Source organism: Eublepharis macularius, chromosome 1, assembly GCF_028583425.1.
Source record: "Eublepharis macularius isolate TG4126 chromosome 1, MPM_Emac_v1.0, whole genome shotgun sequence".
Classification (NCBI taxonomy): Eukaryota; Metazoa; Chordata; class Lepidosauria; order Squamata; family Eublepharidae; genus Eublepharis; species Eublepharis macularius.
The window spans coordinates 103,653,187-103,666,578 of record NC_072790.1 but is presented as its reverse complement, the minus strand read 5'-3'; the positions used below and the strand labels follow the sequence as shown (position 1 = coordinate 103,666,578).

At 43.7% G+C, this 13,392-nt stretch overlaps 1 protein-coding gene across 2 annotated transcripts in view; it reads right to left on the bottom strand.

Moving 5' to 3' along the window:
• Positions 1–912, bottom strand: part of DSE (dermatan sulfate epimerase) — a 66,108-nt gene extending 65,196 nt beyond the window's left edge. The window contains exon 1 of one of the 2 annotated variants that reach the window (XM_054985585.1): positions 729–912. The gene's annotated coding sequence lies outside the window, so the exon portion shown is untranslated. The remainder of the gene's footprint in view (positions 1–728) is intronic. The other variant, XM_054985576.1, reaches the window with a different exon arrangement.
• Between the last annotated feature and the right edge of the window lie 12,480 nt (positions 913–13,392).

Genomic DNA, 13,392 nt, shown 5'->3' with positions numbered 1-13,392 from the left:
CCGGTAGGAGTCCACCTTTAGAGCCTTTACTTAAAGCCACGAGTGCATCGCAGACTCCAAGAACAAAAACAAGAGCTTCGGCATGTTCGCGTTTCCAAACTTCAAAAGGCACAGGCAGGCGTTAAACTTCAGCTAGAAGGGAATCTAAGGCACACACGGAACGGAGGCTGCGCTGACCTCAGTTTAAAGTGATGGAGACCCAGAAGGCAACACAAAACGCACAGCTCAGAGCTAGCCAGGACACCCGTCGCACCCCCCCCCCCCCCGTTTATTTAAGTTCCCGATATTATTGGTGGAAGAATCCGTTCCTTAGGATCATCCGCGGAAGGGGCGTGGAGGAGAAGCGAAGCGTCTCCCCCTCCTCGCCCATTTCTCAGGTCGAAGTTACTTGTGAGGTTCTTGTTCTTTCCTCCATCAGGGCTGCAACAACTGCGCCAGAGCTCCCCGAGGGCTTCGAGCGAGAAAGCGACCTACTCTTTCCAACACAGCAGCGGTCTTATTATCCCCAACCACTGCGGGCATTCGCATCATCCGACAAGAGAATGCCTCTGGGCGTCTGCAGAGCGCTTCCCCTCCCCACTGAACAACCGCCGCTGTCCCCCACCCCGCCTTCTCCTAGCGCCCTATCCTCTGAAGCAGAGAAGTTCCTGAACTAAAGAAGCGGAGCCTCGACAGGCCGTGCCTGAGTGGAGCCCTACGCCCTCCCCTCTCCTCGTCCTGGTCCTTACCTCTCCCCTCGCCTGCTCTTGTGCAGCCCCTCTCCTTCCATGGCGGCAGGGGGCGAGCCGCTGGAGGGCTTGTGCCGCCGCGTCTCCTGCCGCCTCCACTGGTTGAGCACTTACTTGGCGGCCGAGGGTCCAGCCACTCCACGATGGATGCTGGAGGGAAGGCGAGAGGCACCGAATGGGTGGCTGGCTGGCGAAGCCCTGGGCCGAGCGGAGCGCACCAGGGCTTTTGTAGGCGCCGCAGCTCCGCCAGAGGGAGGAGACCGCAACGTCACCGAGGAAGGCAGCCGGGGAAGGGAAAGGGGCGAGGAGCCCCTGAAGTCCCACCTCCGACAAGCCGAGTTGTTAGTCTGAGGATGAACTCCTTTGAACTTAGTTTTCCCGCCGAGGAGAGGAGAGGCGAGGAGAGCAAGCCAGGCGGTGTGTTTTTGGAGCGGTAGCGGGCTGCGCCCACTGAGCCCTGAGGAAGCTGTTTCTTTCCCGCTTTTCGCAGAGTCTCTCTAGAGTGATAATTGTAGAGTCCAGTAGCACCTTTTAAGACTAACCAACTTTATTGTAGCATAAGCTTTCGAGAACCACAGTTCTTTTTGTCAGATGAGGACTATTTTGCAACTACAAACTAAAACGGCTAACTCCTCCGGATCTATCTTCCCCTGAATTGCCACCTTTCCAGGCTTGTAGCTATAACGGGAGAGGGACGAGGAGTGGCTTTTCCATGCCAGCAGCACTTTTGCCTTCCTGAAAGACCCATTTTGAGAAGGGGGTGCTTCAGGTTTCCCAAGTTAGCCTGATAGAAAAATCTATTCCCTTGGTTCCTACTTCGCCCCTACTTTTTTCTTGTTGCTAAGCAATGTTCCACAGCTCATCTCCATTAAAATCCATATAAGCTCTTCAGAGAATAGGCCCACTGGTAGGATTTGAGCTTTGGTATTTGTGCGTAGAACTGCAGCCAAAGCTGTTTCCAGGTTTTGGGGGGCCCTGGCCACAGAGTGCTCAGGGCCCCCTATGCCCACTAGTGGGCTCCATTTCCTGGACTCTCACATGCCTGTGCGTCCTTTGCCCACTCCCAAGCTCTCACGCCGCCTGCAGTCACAGCTACCTACACTGCCTGCACACCCTTTCCACATTGGTACTGGGTAGTGGGTGCAGCTAGGAGTGCTACCACCATGGCCACCAAGAATGCTGATGCTTTGTGCGCTACCCATACCCACATGCCCTTTTCTAGCAGCATTAGGCAGCGAATGCAGCTGGGAGTGGAGGTGACAAAGTTTCACAAACAGGCAATGGAAGAGTGTCGGTGCCTGCGTCAGAGATGTGCGAGGAGGGATTCAGTGAGCCCCACCAGAAGTCACAAACCCTGGCAGCTGCCCTTGGGTTGTGAGGTCTCCCTGGCAACTGGTGGGTGATCAGAAGCGCCTGGAATTCTCTCAGAATTACAACATCTCCAAATTTCCCTTGGAGGAAATGGCAGCTTTGGAGGCAGACACATTATGATTTCTGATTTATGTAGTTCTAAAAGTCATTACAAGATAGAGTTGCCGGGTCCCTTGACTCCCCTGGCGAGAAATTGGGAGCCTGGCACCCTGTGTGCTCCCAGCTTGTGAGATGATGTCACTTTTGGGAGGAGATGTCATCATGCAGGGACAAAGGGTGCTCCCGTGCTTATCAAGGGGCATGATTCGGCCTGAAATGGGCCTGCTGCGGGTGCGATTTGGGCTTTTGTGGGTGTGGTGGGAACACGCCGTACCACCCTGGGGTATGCTGCGCCACCCAGAAGGGGTGCCCCCAGCTTGCCAAGTAAGTGGGCGTGGAGGGGAGAAGGGTGGGAGCAGGGGATCCTCTGCCCCGAGTGGAGGAATGGCACCCCTACTACAAGACATTATGAACTGCATAATCCTGTAAATCCTGTAAAAGTTTGTTAGAGCCAGTTTCATAGTTTTAAAGTAGTTTTAGCCACCTATCTTTTGTGCAATAGCTATTTATATCCTGCTCTTATGTGGAGTTCCAGTGATCACCTAACCTGAAAGTTGGTCTGCTTGAATGATTCCAGTTCATTCACTTGGTCTCTTCTGCATCTATTTTTAGATTAATTTTCAGTAATAATAGTTACAGAAATAACGTTAAAAAACAGAAAGAAAACTCTATACAACAATTCTTGCAAGTTATTTGTTCCATGTTAATCACCACCAAGAGTTGGTGCTGTGAAATTAAGGTTTCAGAGTAAAATTCTGAAGATGTTTATACAATGCATATCAGCTGTGGGAAAATGGCAGTTCTGATGCTCTTTTGGGGGGGGAGTGAGATTAAGGAGAGCAAATTATAATCTCTTTCCTAGGATCTCATAAAAACCTAAGATGGCTGTTGCAAAGAGTTAGACAAATTCAGAAGCAAGCACTCCTGTCTTTCCCTGTTTGATTGGGCCAAACTTACAATTTCATATCCTGTCTGTAAACCATTTCATTTTACTTTTGCTTATTTAGTAAAGTTCTCAAATATTTAGCCTCAGCAAATTTTTGAGTAAGACACAAAACAACAAAGAGGTCATTGACATAGCCATTTTTTTCAGATTTCACACACGCACACACAAACACAGACTTCAACATCCTTACAAATCTGTGTCTGTAGTTATATGCATCTTGTCCTTCATTTCCCTACCCCCACTCCCTGTGAGGAGGTGATTCTGTTTTTAAGAGCAACTTAATTTCATTTTGATTATTCTTTACAGGCATCTAGACAGAGAGCAACATAAATACTTTGCAGAGCTCACAGCGAAAATGTCTTTGTTAGTCGCCTTGTGACCAGCAGAACAAACTGTGTTTAAGAATAATAAAATTTGTAACATGAATAGCATCGCAATAGGATATAACACCTAATTTACATACATGTTTGTCCCATTGGGGAGCTGTTTGTGTTATGATGGGTTAAACACCTATCCTGGAACTGTTTCAGATTAGGAAAATAAAGTGGATAAGAGACAAATCCATTTGCCACACACGTGCCGAAGTTCCAAGCTGAATGGGGCCTGCGTACAAGTTCCTCCTGTGCCTGAAATCTGACTCAATCATACTGGGTAAACCTAGATCCTACATGGTATAAATTATAGTAAGTAATCTGGGCTACAGATTCCTTTAAAACACTTGTTCTGTGCAGCCCTATGACCCAAACCCTTATTATGTTGGTTTGTGACTAACATTCCCCTCTGACTGACATTCCACTTCGAATTTCAAGGCCATCCAGTGCCTGTTCTCTTTGATGCCGATAATGCTGTTTTACTTTCTTTTTTAATAGTGGGTATGCAATGGGCCTTAAAGATCTTTTCATCTATTGGTCTGCCTGAACGACTCAATTAATTATGAGCAGATCTACTCATTTAACTATACAGGTACCCTGTTCCATGCCTCTCTCTTATGGATTCCTAACTCCTGCCTTATCTTAACAGGCCAGTTTGTGTAGTGGTTACGAGGAGTGGCAGAACTCTAATCTGATGAGTCAGGTTTGATTCCCTGCTCCTCTGCTTGAAGCCAGCTGGGTGACCTTGGGTCAGTCACAGCTCTTTCACCTCAGCTCCATCCACCTCAAAGGGTGATTGTTGTGAGGATAATAATAAAACACTTTGTATACCACTATGAGTGGGCTTAAGTTACCCTGAAAGGTGGTATATAAATTGAATTATTATATTATATTATATTATATTATATTATATTATATTATATTATATTATATTATATTATATTATATTATATTATATAAGTACTAGATCCATCATGGCTGCTAACCAGAGATTTTTTTCTCTGTTGATGGACAACACATCACATCAGTTTTAAAGTTGTTTCAGGCTCTTATATGGAATCCCCCTTTGGATCCAAGGTTTTTGGTCCAATATGGAAGTCGCCCAATCATCTTTTCTTTGAACATAGTTTGGTACTCGAAGATGCGTAGAGTCATTAGTTCTTTGACTAGAAGCTGGTATAAAACAGCTTGCCACTTCTGCCTGGTTTGCTGCCATAAAATTCATATTAGTTTTACATCTCTCAGAGTCTCTCCCTCCCCTTTTGCTCTTGTGCGCTGATTCATTTGTTAGTGCTTGAAGCCAGCTGTTGGACTCCAAAATCGTAGAACTAGGTTTTTCCATTCCAGGCTTGACTAAAGCTTAGTAGAGATTGAACTTAGATTAAAAAACAGCTTGAATTACTTGAGTGGGAATATCATGGGAATGTTTTATAACGGTCTGCAGACAAATTTGTTCTCCATGCTTTATGCTCTCAATACCTTGTGGTGAAAACAGGTATCTACATTTTCTTACTGTTTCCCTCAATGCACTACCAGTTTTAGACCTATGTGGTAGGTTTTCCAATAACCCGTGGCTAAAGGATCTTTCCATGTTTGCTTCAGATCCATGAAACCTAGCACACTTTTCATACATATTCTATGGTGGTCTATGAGCTCTCTTGATAATCCTCTTTCTTGAAACATTTCCTGACTGTTCAGATAATTATCACATAGTTAATCTTCTGTACGGGAATGAAATTTGCACCATTCTGGCTGTTTGCAAATATATTTCAGCTGATCTTAAAATTTGAATCACCACCATTAATTCATTGCTACTTAATCAAGAAGCAAGCCTGTTGATTTTTCAATGAATTTAATTATTGCAACTTTATAATATGTATATTTTTCTTCCTTTAAATTCAGGAACAATATTCTGTTCCTTTGTATTTTTTTATTATTTTTATCTAAAAGTCAATGTGATATATAGACCTTCCTAGAATAAAGAGTGTTCCAAGTTTTTGAGTCTGGTGTTCATAACAAATAAAAGTGGAACAATCAATAACATATATGCTGCTAGAGAACCATGGAGTTTCCTTGAGTGTGATTGATTGTACATTGCACGATCCTGGATAAATGGTTCATAAATCACAAAAAGTAACCAAGTAAACACAGGAGCTAATGGTGCTGGTGGATTTCAATATCCACGCAGTGGTCATCTTACCTGGCCTTCCTCTGGACTTCTTGGCTACTGTAGTCACCATGATTTAAAAGGGTCACTGGACAATGTTCTGTACTAAGCAGGCAACTGGTGGTCTGATGACATATTTAGACCATTATCTGCTAAAGCTATGGGTGGTTGTGGTGTTTCCTTTATGCAGGGACAGCAAGCTGGTTAAAATGGTCCACCCACAGTGACTAATGGATCTGTTTGGATTCCAAACAGATGTGGGAAGCTGTGCTGTGGGAGATTTTGACAGTGTAAGCGTCTTAAGGCTGGCCCTCATGTCAATTGGTTGCAACACCAACAGACAATTCAGTGCTGTGTCCTACCTCAACTTTGCATGTCACTGTCACTCTGATGTAAATGTTTTATTAAACTATTTTACATACCCTGGGGGCATCTTAGTAGACAGCCAGGGTGCTGTAGTTGTAGAGCATCAGACTAGGATCTGGGACACTCAGATTTGAAACCCTGCTCAGCCAGGGAAGCTTCCTGGGTGACCTTGGGCCAGTCACACACACTCATCCTAACCTACTTCACACAGATACAATGGAGGAGAGGGGAATGATATAAGCCTCTTTGGGTCCTCACTGGAGAGAAAGACAGAGCATAAATGAAGTATGTAAGCAAATAAATAAATTAGAACCATTTTTCTACCTGATTCTTACCTAAGCTTTTCCTTCTCCTCTGCAGTATTGGCCTACAGGCATGAATTATTGAGCTTAACTGGGGAGCCTCTATTTTGATCCCTGCTCAGCCATGAATCTTGTGCACATCATCATCCATCTTATGAAAATTAGGTTGAGAGATGTTGTGGGGGATAATTCCATGTACATTGCCCTGAGCCTTATGAAAGATGGGAGAGCTACAAATGGAAATCTTAGCAGAGTATGTTAGTGAGGTGTCATATCATGACCAATCTGCTCTCCCAGGCACACACACTCACATGTATACACACTCTTGTCCCATTTATTGTTCTCCATAAAATTACCATCTCCATTTATATAGCTATAAATGGAATTAATATTTATTTGTTATTTATAGTCTGCCTTTTTCACTGAGATTCAAAGCATATTACACAATGCAAGTCAAATACCATCAACAGCATGTGACATTAAATAAAACAATTCAATCAAGTTTGGACTGCAGAAATTTGAAAACAAGGAGAATTCTGAAACACCCCGAAACAAAGCACAACATGATACATTACATAATGCAGAAACTACACAGCATTTTTGAACCATTTCCTTACAGTTTAGCCCTTCTACCTGTATAAAAAAGTCCTCCTGAATTATTTAGTTTTGCAGTTTGTGGAAAGCCAGGCAAGTGGGACCCTTCCTAACTTCTTCAGATGGGCCATTCCATAAAGTGGGGGCTACCACAGAGAATGGATGTGTAAGGGCAGCTATTGATTTTGCCCAAGTGCAGAGTAGTAGCTGCAGAACGCCAACTTAGATGAGCAAAGCTGCCATAGTTGAGCATAGGGAGAAATGTAGTCCTGTAAATATGAAGGACCAAGGCCAGGAAGGGCTTTGTATGTGATAGGCAACAATTTGAACTGAGTAAAGTAACTGATGGGTAGCTGTGCATGCCCTGCCTCCCTTCTGGTCAAGGTGGGGGGCATCTTCCATCCTAGACCGAGTTAGAAGAAGTCAATTTTTTGCAGCTGCATTTTCTTGCTTCTCCAGCAGCAGTGCTGGATCCAGTATAACCCTTATGCTCTTAACTGTCAGCAATGGTCAGCTGAACCTGATCGAAGCAGGAAGCATAATGTCCTTCCAGATGTCTGCATTCCCAACCAGTATCACTTCTGTCTTGTCTCTGTTCAATTTCAATTTGTTTGCTTTCAACTATTGGACCACAGCAGTCAGGCAGCAGTTCAAGACTATTGCCTTACTCTTTTGTATCTTCTCCATCATTGTTCAACATGGATTAGTTGTGCTTTACCATCGTATACCAAATCCTGCATACTTTTACCACTACACTTATTTTTCAGATTTACATTATTCTTTGCAGCTTTGGTTATTCTCCCCCTACTGTAAACAGAAGCAATGGCATGTACAAGAGAAGCCCATTGTAGTCTTCCTTGAGGCCCTTCTCCTTGGTGTAATTTAACCCACTATTCTATATCCCCCCTTCCTTTTTTGACTCTCTTCCTTCCCACTCCTCTCTGTCTCAGCAAAGTCTAAGCCTGAGGCCAACAGTCAGTCAGATGGAGAGAAGTATCACGGCACATTTTTGCAGGCAAGAGTAAACTGCCACATCAGCATGCTCAGTAAATTGAAGAAGGTGAAAAGAGTTAGTAAGCGCTGGCAGAATACCTAACCCCACTTTAAAAAAAAATAAATGTTTCAACAGCTGGCTCGAGGACAATGATCATAAAGCCTATACTGAAACACTGAGTCTTTCCCCATCAGCATGGCTCATTCTGTGATATTAAATAGGAAACAGGCTCTGGGACAACTTCCTGGAGTATCACATTCTCTGTTCTTAGAAATTATTTTTTCTATGTAAGTCATCAGCCATGGCACAGCTAAGAGGTGCTGCTGCTGACAGATCTGAGTTATCACCTTTGTTGGCAACCATAACTTGGTTCTCCTACTTGTCTTTCTCTTCCATCTTCTGCATCTCTCAGGGCCCTGAGAAGCAGAGAAGGATTACTTCAGCATTCTCTCAGTTCAGGAGCTGCCGTCATTGTGGCAGGGGAAGCAAAACACAGAAGTATAACCTCTTCTTTCCTTCTCCTAAATCTACACAATGCCTCACGGATAGGCTTGATGCACACTTTCCCTCCCCATTTCCCCAACCAATTTTTCTTAACTGAGGTAGTAACCCTGTAGGTTATACCACTTCACATTGCAGGCTGCGGTGAGCACATAATGGAATGCTCCTCAGAACAAAAGAAAAAAGAATCCCAGCATATATAAATTTGGGTCCAGGCTAAAACTATTACCTTTGAAATCAAGTTTTCTATGTGGTTAGAACAGGGAACAGCATTCAGTGACTGGAGCCTCTGTTTGCAGTCCAGGAGGAGCTTGTTTCAGGCACCCTCAGCCTCCCCTATGAATGCAGTTAATCAAATGTTGGGGAAGGTTGGCCCTTTAACTTACAGGGCCACCTGGGGGCCCACTGGTGGATGTGCCAAACCAAGCCAAGCTCCAGCAACTTTGTTCTTGTCTCTGGGGAACTTGGTTCAGACTCTTCATTGGCAATGACCATGCCTCAGGGCCACTGAGCTTAGCATGTTTTTATTTCCCAGCCCACTTCTACAAATATTCCTCAAGCACCAGCACAGCTGCCTGGAATCTGTGGGCCAAACTACAAGTGACGCCTGACACTAGTTGGACACTTGTCAGATTTCCTCAAGTTTTGATGGGAAATGTAGGCAGCTTGGTGGAATATTGGACAAGTGACAATTGAAAAGTCCATTGGACAGCAGTCAGAGAGCCAATCTGCAAAACCAGGACGCCTACATTCCCATCAAAACTTGAGGGAAGCTGCCAAGTGTCCAACTAGTGTCAGGCGTCACTTGTAGTTTGGCCCTCAGTCTTGACATGTTAACCTCCTCAATGTACAGAGAGAGGAGTTTAAGTTCCCCCTCCTTGCATCATTTTCTTGATTTGAAATGACCTACCTACTTCATTAAGGAAACCATGTGTACTGATGGGTTGTTTCCCCAATGGGCAAAAATGCCCCATGGGGCCATCCATTTAAGTCAGGAAAATGATGTGGGGAGAAAACAAACAGCTCCCCATGTGCCTTGGTCCCAAGTCAAACTGGATCCTGCTCACCTGGGAACTGAGTTCTGAACATGGAACTCATAGCACAAATCTGATCACCAAGACCCAGAAAGGACACCAGAGTAATGTGATGGCAATTTAGGTCCTGAATGAACAAGACCTCATTAATATAGTCTTGAATAATCTTATAATTTGATTTCTTGTAAAAACTGGATTTTTAAAAACCCTGCTCTTTGACATATGGGCAAACCTGGCAGTGTGTACTATTTCATATCTAAGCATGAAATACTCTGGCCCAAACTACATCTTACATTTAACATGATCACCATGGGGACTTGCAGCCACTTGGCAGTTGCAAGTTCCTGTGGGAATTAGGGTTGCCAGGTCCAGCTTGGGAAATTCCTGGAGATTTTGGGGATGGAGCCTGGAGAGGGCGGGCTTTGGGTAGGGGAAGAGCCTCAGAATGGTATAATGCCATAGAGGCCACCCTCCAAAGCAGCCATTTTCTCCAGGGGAACTGATCTCTGTCACCTGGAGATCAGTTGTAATTCCGGGAGATCTCCAGCCACCACCTGGAGGCTGGCAACCCTAGTGGGAATTCAATTCTGAAGTGCCACAGGGGTCTGATTTGGATTGGGATAATGTCACGGGGGATGGGGAGGAGCTCCAGCCTTCCTCCACAACCTTTTCCTGACCCAAAACAACCTTAGGAACATTATTTGTCCCATTGGGCTGCTGCATGTGTACTGAATGTTTGCAGTGAATTAATCCTCTGCTTGCACTGTGGTCCTGATTCCTTGTGGGCCCCTGCAGCACGTTAGAAATGAGGTTCCATGGGATACTTGCGGGTGGTATCTGCTGCCAGTTTCTGTTGGGATCGTATGTTAATTGTGTGTAGTTTGGGCTTCTGTATTGTAGAGAGGTCAAGGGCCTTCTGGGCCTTCCATGACTTGTTTTGCCTTTAAAATTGCACAACCTTCTGTCTTCCCCATTTTTAAACAAAAAAGCACCCACACCTAAATATCTCCATGAAGATAAAGCATCTAATTTCTTTTTATTAACATAATAGGCACCCCCTTTTCTTATTTCACCAATACACATTTTTGACTTAATTAACTATGTAGCTTTGAGCTTTAAAACTTCCAAAGACTGAATGGCTGAATACAATTCGAACTCATGAGATGAGCTTAGATATCCCATTTGTGCTGTGGCCATTTTGGGCATTCTACCCTTTAATTTGGGCAAGCAACCTAAACCATAGAAGTATTTAGAAGTGGTTAGTATGGTTTTCATCTATTCAACGATGATAAATATGTGAAACTCACTTGTTGGGAAACCTATGTTTGACCTTGAAGGGTAAGTAGCAAGGCAATCTGTGGAAAATGCTTTGTCATAGTACTGAGAAAGCTTCAGATGTTGCAAGAACTATAACATCTGTTCAGACTGTTTTTTAAAAAGTCTTTGTGGACTTGCAGGGCTCGTCATAGAAGTGATATGAGGCACCCACTGACTAGATTTCCACAGAACTCTATCACACAGTCTATCATAAAAGGAAAACCTCTCAGAAGTGGAACCCACTTTAGTACTTTGGTCTTTCTGTGCAAGCGATCTCCACCTTTTCTTGTAAAGAATGCACTGGAGCTATATCTTGACAAAACTTTCATAACAATGCCAGAGGACTTTTGAGAATTCAATTTACATTTTGGCTGCCCCTTTATGCTGTTTTTTAAAAATTATGTTGAGAGTCTTTTATACTTTGTCTTTCGTATGAGACACATAAAACACAAACCTCCATGTTTACCTACATTATCTTCTCTGTCTGTATAATTCATTGAGATCTTATGTCTGTCTTCTGATGTTCCACTGCCTCACAAATGCATCTCATTACCAACCAGTAAATGGTTCCAAGGTTTAGTGATGTGTAAGATAAGCTTTCACCTCAGCAGTAGAAAGCAGTTAGCTTAGTTTAAGCAGTTAGTTTAAGCAACAGCCTTGAGACCACTTAAACTGACTCTGAAAATATGCTGACGTGTGAGTGGAAGTTATAAGCTGTGTTTGAGATGTTAGAGAAGCCTCGTTTTATAACTATACTATTTTTAAGAAATATGCTTTAAAGACAGGCACAAATGTACTGTTTGAATTATAGTTTTGGGCAGAGGCTAAATGAAACAGGAAAACTGCATTAGCACTTAATGTGTAGAAGCAAAGGTATGTGTTGAGGCAGGGTATATGGTACTGAAGAAACGAAGGTTGAGATAAGAAAAGTGGGAATTATCACATAATTGCTGTATTCCTACTGTATTAAATTAACCTATTCAAGGATAATTTATTTATAATTTATCTGACTCATTGAGACAGTTGTTTATGGTTCTGTCAACTCAATGTAATACGTAAAAATTGTAGTAGAATGTGTTCATATTGCTAATAAAAAAGAAAAACTGCCTTTTTCCTGGGCAGAGAAGAGGTGCTTAGACTTTAGCAAGTGGCGTGGCAAAAGGTGTGGATGGATCTCACAGAAGTTCTGTATTTTTTAAAAAAGATATACACATTGATGTTTGCAAGCAGATAAAGATACAGAGCATCTCTCTAAAAATACGTGGCAGACCTAAATAAATTAGTCATATAACTTATGCACTGAGGATCAGGTAAGGTATTAGCTAGATTACAATCCAGAAATTGTTGCTTGACTTTTGAATACGTTGCTAGCAGCTGCACCCTGACCTGGACAAAAAGTGTGTTAGGAAGGCATAGAAACACCAGCACAGAAATAGGTAGAGATGAGGTGTGGGCAGGGGGGATAGCTGGGCTTTCTCCAACCCCAGGAATCCTGCCTCCACTGGAGTAAAGTTATGTCAGCAAAACCCATAGTGTAGCCCATCGGTCCTTATAAAATAGGAGGGAGAGGGAGGGTGCAACAGGGAGGGAGAGGGTGCAAAGGGGCATTATTAGTCAAATTAATGGATATGGGGCAGCTCATCAGTAGGACTGCCCAGTCCACCACTATGCTGTGGTAAAACATCAGTTGTGCATGGCTGGACTCCCTTAGGGCTCTGTCTCCCCATGTGGGATCGAACCTGGAGTCCTGGCCATGTTACCCCAGTGCTGTTTCACTGGGCCATGCCTGTCTTTGCAATATTCCTTGCCTGGCTTCCATATGCCAGGTGCCAAGGAATGCCTAATGCCTTGTGCTGTTGTGTGCACCTGATTGGCTCAGTGGCTAGGGTGGCCCTGAGCATGAGAGTCATGGGTTCAAGCCCAGGCTCTGCTTTATATTCTGCTGCCTATCATAATAGCAATAGGATAGCAACTGATAGCAGTTGTGCTTTGATGGATCCTCACCTGTGGCTATGCTCTGGCCAACAGGGTCTCAGGACTGAGCTGCCCATTCAGTTGTGCCACATAGCAGGTGATGGGGAAGGAAATGGATCAACAAATCAGGAATGAATGGGCAAGAGAAAGTGTGGCTGCTACTTTCCCTGTTGCATTGGGATATTTGAAGCTGTCCCAATGTTCTCCAGGTTGACTTTTCACCTGTCAACCTTATTTTAGATGGACAGGCATTTAACTGGGGCCCTGCTAATTTTATACTGTTGTTTCTGGTAGCCCAGTAAAATGTGTTTATGCAACAAAAATTTGGGCTTGGACATGCTCATTCAGTAACTTCAGCAAACATCAATGCTTATCTCTGACCTCAGAAGGGCCTCAGACCATAGGATATTAAGCCATTACTTTTATAGGCTTTAATTCGAAAAGTGATTGGTGGCCAGCAGAGAATCAATAAAATTAAGGAATACAATTGTTTTTGTCTCACACCATGATGAAGCCCAACACCTTGGGCTTTAGAAGAAACTGTTTAATTTTTCCGAGTTGTAAGTAAAAGAATCCAGAGCTGCTCAGGAATAAATGATATTTATTTTGATATTTATGTTGATGTGCC